The sequence below is a fragment of the Telmatherina bonti genome, assembly GCF_933228915.1.
Source record: "Telmatherina bonti genome assembly, chromosome: 7".
Classification (NCBI taxonomy): Eukaryota; Metazoa; Chordata; class Actinopteri; order Atheriniformes; family Telmatherinidae; genus Telmatherina; species Telmatherina bonti.
The window spans coordinates 41,492,430-41,499,100 of record NC_136625.1 but is presented as its reverse complement, the minus strand read 5'-3'; positions in this window follow the sequence as shown (position 1 = coordinate 41,499,100).

The following is a 6,671-nucleotide window of genomic DNA, read 5'->3' as shown; positions in this document are numbered from 1 at the left end:
GTAAACATGATTTTTTCTGCTGTAAACGTGTTTATTCCTGCTGTAAACGTGTTTATTCCTGCTATAAACGTGTTTATTTCTGCTGTAAATGTGTTTATTTCTGCTGTAAATACGTTTATTTCTGCTGTAAATACAATTATTTCTGCTGTAAACGTGTTTATTCCTGCTGTAAACCTGTTTATTCCTGCTGTAAACATGTTTATTTCTGCTGTAAATATGTTTATTCCTGCTGTAAACCTGTTTATTCCTGCTGTAAACGTGTTTATTCCTCCTGTAAACATGTTTTTTTTTCTGCTGTAAATGTGTTTATTCTTGCTGTAAACCCATTTATTCCTGCTGTAAACGTGTTTATTCCTGCTGTAAACATGTTTATTTCTGCTGTAAACGTGTTTATTCCTGCTGTAAACGTGTTTATTTCCGCTGTAAATGTGTTTATTTCTGCTGTAAACATGTTTATTTCTGCTGTAAATATGTTTATTTCTGCTGTAAATATGTTTATTTCTGCTGTAAAGGTGTTTATTTCTGCTGTAAACGTGTTTATTTCTGCTGTAAATGTGTTTATTTCTGCTGTAAATACGTTTATTTCTACTGTAAATACAATTATTTCTGCTGTAAACGTGTTTATTCCTGCTGTAAACGTGTTTATTCCTGCTGTAAACATGTTTATTTCTGCTGTAAATATGTTTATTCCTGCTGTAAACCTGTTTATTCCTGCTGTAAACCTGTTTATTCCTGCTGTAAACGTGTGTATTTCTGCTGTAAATACGTTTATTTCTGCTGTAAACGTGTTTATTCTTGCTGTAAACCCATTTATTTCTGCTGTAAACCTGTTTATTCCTCCTGTAAACATGATTTTTTTCTGCTGTAAACGTGTTTATTCCTGCTGTAAACGTGTTTATTCCTGCTATAAACGTGTTTATTTCTGCTGTAAACATGTTTATTTCTGCTGTAAACGTGTTTATTCCTTCTGTAAACGTGTTTATTTCTGCTGTAAATGTGTTTATTTCTGCTGTAAACGTGTTTATTTCTGCTGTAAATATGTTTATTCCTGCTGTAAACGTGTTTATTTCTGCAGTAAATGTGTTTATTTCTGCTGTAAACGTGTTTATTTCTGCTGTAAATATGTTTATTCCTGCTGTAAACGTGTTTATTTCTGCTGTAAATACGTTTATTTCTGCTGTAAATACATTTATTTCTGCTGTAAATATGTTTATTCCTGCTGTAAACCTGTTTATTCCTGCTGTAAACGTGTTTATTCCTGCTGTAAACCTGTTTATTCCTGCTGTAAACATGTTTATTTCTGCTGTAAATATGTTTATTCCTGCTGTAAACCTGTTTATTCCTGCTGTAAACATGTTTATTCCTGCTGTAAACATGTTTATTTCTGCTGTAAACGTGTTTATTCCTTCTGTAAACCTGTTTATTTCTGCTGTAAATGTGTTTATTTCTGCTGTAAACGTGTTTATTTCTGCTGTAAATATGTTTATTCCTGCTGTAAACGTGTTTATTTCTGCTGTAAATACGTTTATTTCTGCTGTAAATACATTTATTTTTGCTGTAAACCTGTTTATTCCTGCTGTAAACGTGTTTATTTCTGCTGTAAATACATTTATTTCTGCTGTAAATACGTTTATTTCTGCTGTAAACCTGTTTATTCCTCCTGTAAAATTGATTTTTTTCTGCTGTAAACGTGTTTATTCCTGCTGTAAACGTGTTTATTCCTGCTATAAACGTGTTTATTTCTGCTGTAAATATGTTTATTCCTGCTGTAAACCTGTTTATTCCTGCTGTAAACGTGTTTATTCCTCCTGTAAACATGTTTTTTTTTCTGCTGTAAATGTGTTTATTCTTGCTGTAAACCCATTTATTCCTGCTGTAAACGTGTTTATTCCTGCTGTAAACATGTTTATTTCTGCTGTAAACGTGTTTATTCCTGCTGTAAACGTGTTTATTTCCGCTGTAAATGTGTTTATTTCTGCTGTAAACATGTTTATTTCTGCTGTAAATATGTTTATTTCTGCTGTAAATATGTTTATTTCTGCTGTAAACGTGTTTATTCCTGCTGTAAACATGTTTATTTCTGCTGTAAATATGTTTATTTCTGCTGTAAATACAATTATTTCTGCTGTAAACGTGTTTATTCCTGCTGTAAACCTGTTTATTCCTGCTGTAAACATGTTTATTTCTGCTGTAAATATGTTTATTCCTGCTGTAAACCTGTTTATTCCTGCTGTAAACGTGTTTATTTCTGCTGTAAATACGTTTATTTCTGCTGTAAACCTGTTTATTCCTCCTGTATACATGTTTTTTTTCTGCTGTAAATGTGTTTATTCTTGCTGTAAACCCATTTATTTCTGCTGTAAACCTGTTTATTCCTCCTGTAAACATGATTTTTTCTGCTGTAAACGTGTTTATTCCTGCTGTAAACGTGTTTATTCCTGCTATAAACGTGTTTATTTCTGCTGTAAATGTGTTTATTTCTGCTGTAAATACGTTTATTTCTGCTGTAAATACAATTATTTCTGCTGTAAACGTGTTTATTCCTGCTGTAAACCTGTTTATTCCTGCTGTAAACATGTTTATTTCTGCTGTAAATATGTTTATTCCTGCTGTAAACCTGTTTATTCCTGCTGTAAACGTGTTTATTCCTCCTGTAAACATGTTTTTTTTTCTGCTGTAAATGTGTTTATTCTTGCTGTAAACCCATTTATTCCTGCTATAAACGTGTTTATTCCTGCTGTAAACATGTTTATTTCTGCTGTAAACGTGTTTATTCCTGCTGTAAACGTGTTTATTTCCGCTGTAAATGTGTTTATTTCTGCTGTAAACATGTTTATTTCTGCTGTAAATATGTTTATTTCTGCTGTAAATATGTTTATTTCTGCTGTAAAGGTGTTTATTTCTGCTGTAAACGTGTTTATTTCTGCTGTAAATGTGTTTATTTCTGCTGTAAATACGTTTATTTCTACTGTAAATACAATTATTTCTGCTGTAAACGTGTTTATTCCTGCTGTAAACGTGTTTATTCCTGCTGTAAACATGTTTATTTCTGCTGTAAATATGTTTATTCCTGCTGTAAACCTGTTTATTCCTGCTGTAAACGTGTGTATTTCTGCTGTAAATACGTTTATTTCTGCTGTAAACGTGTTTATTCTTGCTGTAAACCCATTTATTTCTGCTGTAAACCTGTTTATTCCTCCTGTAAACATGATTTTTTTCTGCTGTAAATATGTTTATTCCTGCTGTAAACCTGTTTATTCCTGCTGTAAACGTGTTTATTCCTGCTATAAACGTGTTTATTTCTGCTGTAAATGTGTTTATTTCTGCTGTAAATACGTTTATATCTGCTGTAAACGTGTTTATTTCTGCTGTAAATACGTTTATTTCTGCTGTAAATACGTTTATTTCTGCTGTAAACCTGTTTATTCCTGCTGTAAACATGTTTATTTCTGCTGTAAACGTGTTTATTCCTTCTGTAAACGTGTTTATTTCTGCTGTAAACCTGTTTATTCCTGCTGTAAACATGTTTATTTCTGCTGTAAACGTGTTTATTCCTTCTGTAAACGTGTTTATTTCTGCTGTAAATGTGTTTATTTCTGCTGTAAACGTGTTTATTTCTGCTGTAAATATGTTTATTCCTGCTGTAAACGTGTTTATTTCTGCAGTAAATGTGTTTATTTCTGCTGTAAACGTGTTTATTTCTGCTGTAAATATGTTTATTCCTGCTGTAAACGTGTTTATTTCTGCTGTAAATACGTTTATTTCTGCTGTAAATACATTTATTTCTGCTGTAAATATGTTTATTCCTGCTGTAAACCTGTTTATTCCTGCTGTAAACGTGTTTATTTCTGCAGTAAATACATTTATTTCTGCTGTAAATACGTTTATTTCTGCTGTAAATACATTTATTTCTGCTGTAAATATGTTTATTCCTGCTGTAAACCTGTTTATTCCTGCTGTAAACGTGTTTATTTCTGCTGTAAATACGTTTATTTCTGCTGTAAATACGTTTATTTCTGCTGTAAACCTGTTTATTCCTCCTGTAAACATGATTTTTTCTGCTGTAAACGTGTTTATTCCTGCTGTAAACATGTTTATTCCTGCTATAAACGTGTTTATTTCTGCTGTAAATGTGTTTATTTCTGCTGTAAATACGTTTATTTCTGCTGTAAATACGTTTATTTCTGCTGTAAACCTGTTTATTCCTCCTGTAAACATGTTTTTTTCTGCTGTAAACGTGTTTATTCTTGCAGTAAACCTGTTTATTCCTGCTGTAAACATGTTTATTCCTGCTGTAAACATGTTTATTTCTGCTGTAAACGTGTTTATTCCCTCTGTAAACGTGTTTATTTCTGCTGTAAATGTGTTTATTTCTGTTGTAAACGTGTTTATTTCTGCTGTAAATATGTTTATTCCTGCTGTAAACGTGTTTATTTCTGCTGTAAACGTGTTTATTCCTGCTGTAAACATGTTTATTCCTGCTGTAAACATGTTTATTCCTGCTGTAAACATGTTTATTTCTGCTGTAAAATTGTTTATTCCTGCTGTAAACATGTTTATTTCCGCTGTAAATGTGTTTATTTCTGCTGAAAACCTGTTTATTTCTGCTGTAAATATGTTTATTTCTGCTGTAAATATGTTTATTTCTGCTGTAAACCTGTTTATTCCTGCTGTAAACGTGTTTATTTCTGCTGTAAATACGTTTATTTCTGCTGTAAACCTGTTTATTCCTCCTGTAAACATGATTTTTTTCTGCTGTAAACGTGTTTATTCCTGCTGTAAACGTGTTTATTCCTGCTATAAACGTGTTTATTTCTGCTGTAAATGTGTTTATTTCTGCTGTAAATACGTTTATTTCTGCTGTAAACCTGTTTATTCCTCCTCTAAACATGTTTTTTTTCTGCTGTAAACGTGTTTATTCTTGCTGTAAACCCATTTATTCCTGCTGTAAACGTGTTTATTTCTGCTGTAAATACGTTTATTTCTGCTGTAAACGTGTTTATTTCTGCTGTAAATACGTTTATTTCTGCTGTAAATACGTTTATTTCTGCTGTAAACCTGTTTATTCCTGCTGTAAACATGTTTATTTCTGCTGTAAACGTGTTTATTCCTTCTGTAAACGTGTTTATTTCTGCTGTAAACCTGTTTATTCCTGCTGTAAACATGTTTATTTCTGCTGTAAACGTGTTTATTCCTTCTGTAAACGTGTTTATTTCTGCTGTAAATGTGTTTATTTCTGCTGTAAACGTGTTTATTTCTGCTGTAAATATGTTTATTCCTGCTGTAAACGTGTTTATTTCTGCTGTAAACGTGTTTATTCCTGCTGTAAACATGTTTATTCCTGCTGTAAACATGTTTATTCCTGCTGTAAACATGTTTATTTCTGCTGTAAACGTGTTTATTCCTGCTGTAAACATGTTTATTTCCGCTGTAAATGTGTTTATTTCTGCTGTAAACCTGTTTATTTCTGCTGTAAATATGTTTATTTCTGCTGTAAATATGTTTATTTCTGCTGTAAACCTGTTTATTCCTGATGTAAACGTGTTTCTTTCTGCTGTAAATACGTTTGTTTCTGCTGTAAACCTGTTTATTCCTCCTGTAAACATGTTTTTTTTCTGATGTAAATGTGTTTATTCTTGCTGTAAACCCATTTATTTCTGCTGTAAACCTGTTTATTCCTCCTGTAAACGTGTTTATTCCTCCTGTAAACATGTTTTTTTTCTGATGTAAATGTGTTTATTCTTGCTGTAAACCCATTTATTCCTGCTGTAAACCTGTTTATTCCTGCTGTAAACGTGTTTATTCCTCCTGTAAACATGTTTTTTTTCTGCTGTAAATGTGTTTATTCTTGCTGTAAACCCATTTATTCCTGCTGTAAACGTGTTTATTCCTGCTGTAAACATGTTTATTTCTGCTGTAAACGTGTTTATTCCTGCTGTAAACGTGTTTATTTCCGCTGTAAATGTGTTTATTTCTGCTGTAAATATGTTTATTTCTGCTGTAAATATGTTTATTTCTGCTGTAAAGGTGTTTATTTCTGCTGTAAACGTGTTTATTTCTGCTGTAAATGTGTTTATTTCTGCTGTAAATACGTTTATTTCTACTGTAAATACAATTATTTCTGCTGTAAACGTGTTTATTCCTGCTGTAAACGTGTTTATTCCTGCTGTAAACATGTTTATTTCTGCTGTAAATATGTTTATTCCTGCTGTAAACCTGTTTATTCCTGCTGTAAACGTGTGTATTTCTGCTGTAAATACGTTTATTTCTGCTGTAAACGTGTTTATTCTTGCTGTACACCCATTTATTTCTGCTGTAAACCTGTTTATTCCTCCTGTAAACATGATTTTTTTCTGCTGTAAACGTGTTTATTCCTGCTGTAAACGTGTTTATTCCTGCTATAAACGTGTTTATTTCTGCTGTAAATGTGTTTATTTCTGCTGTAAATACGTTTATTTCTGCTGTAAACCTGTTTATTCCTCCTGTAAACATGTTTTTTTCTGCTGTAAACGTGTTTATTCTTGCAGTAAACCTGTTTATTCCTGCTGTAAACATGTTTATTCCTGCTGTAAACATGTTTATTTCTGCTGTAAACGTTTTTATTCCTTCTGTAAACGTGTTTATTTCTGCTGTAAATGTGTTTATTTCTGCTGTAAACGTGTTTATTTCTG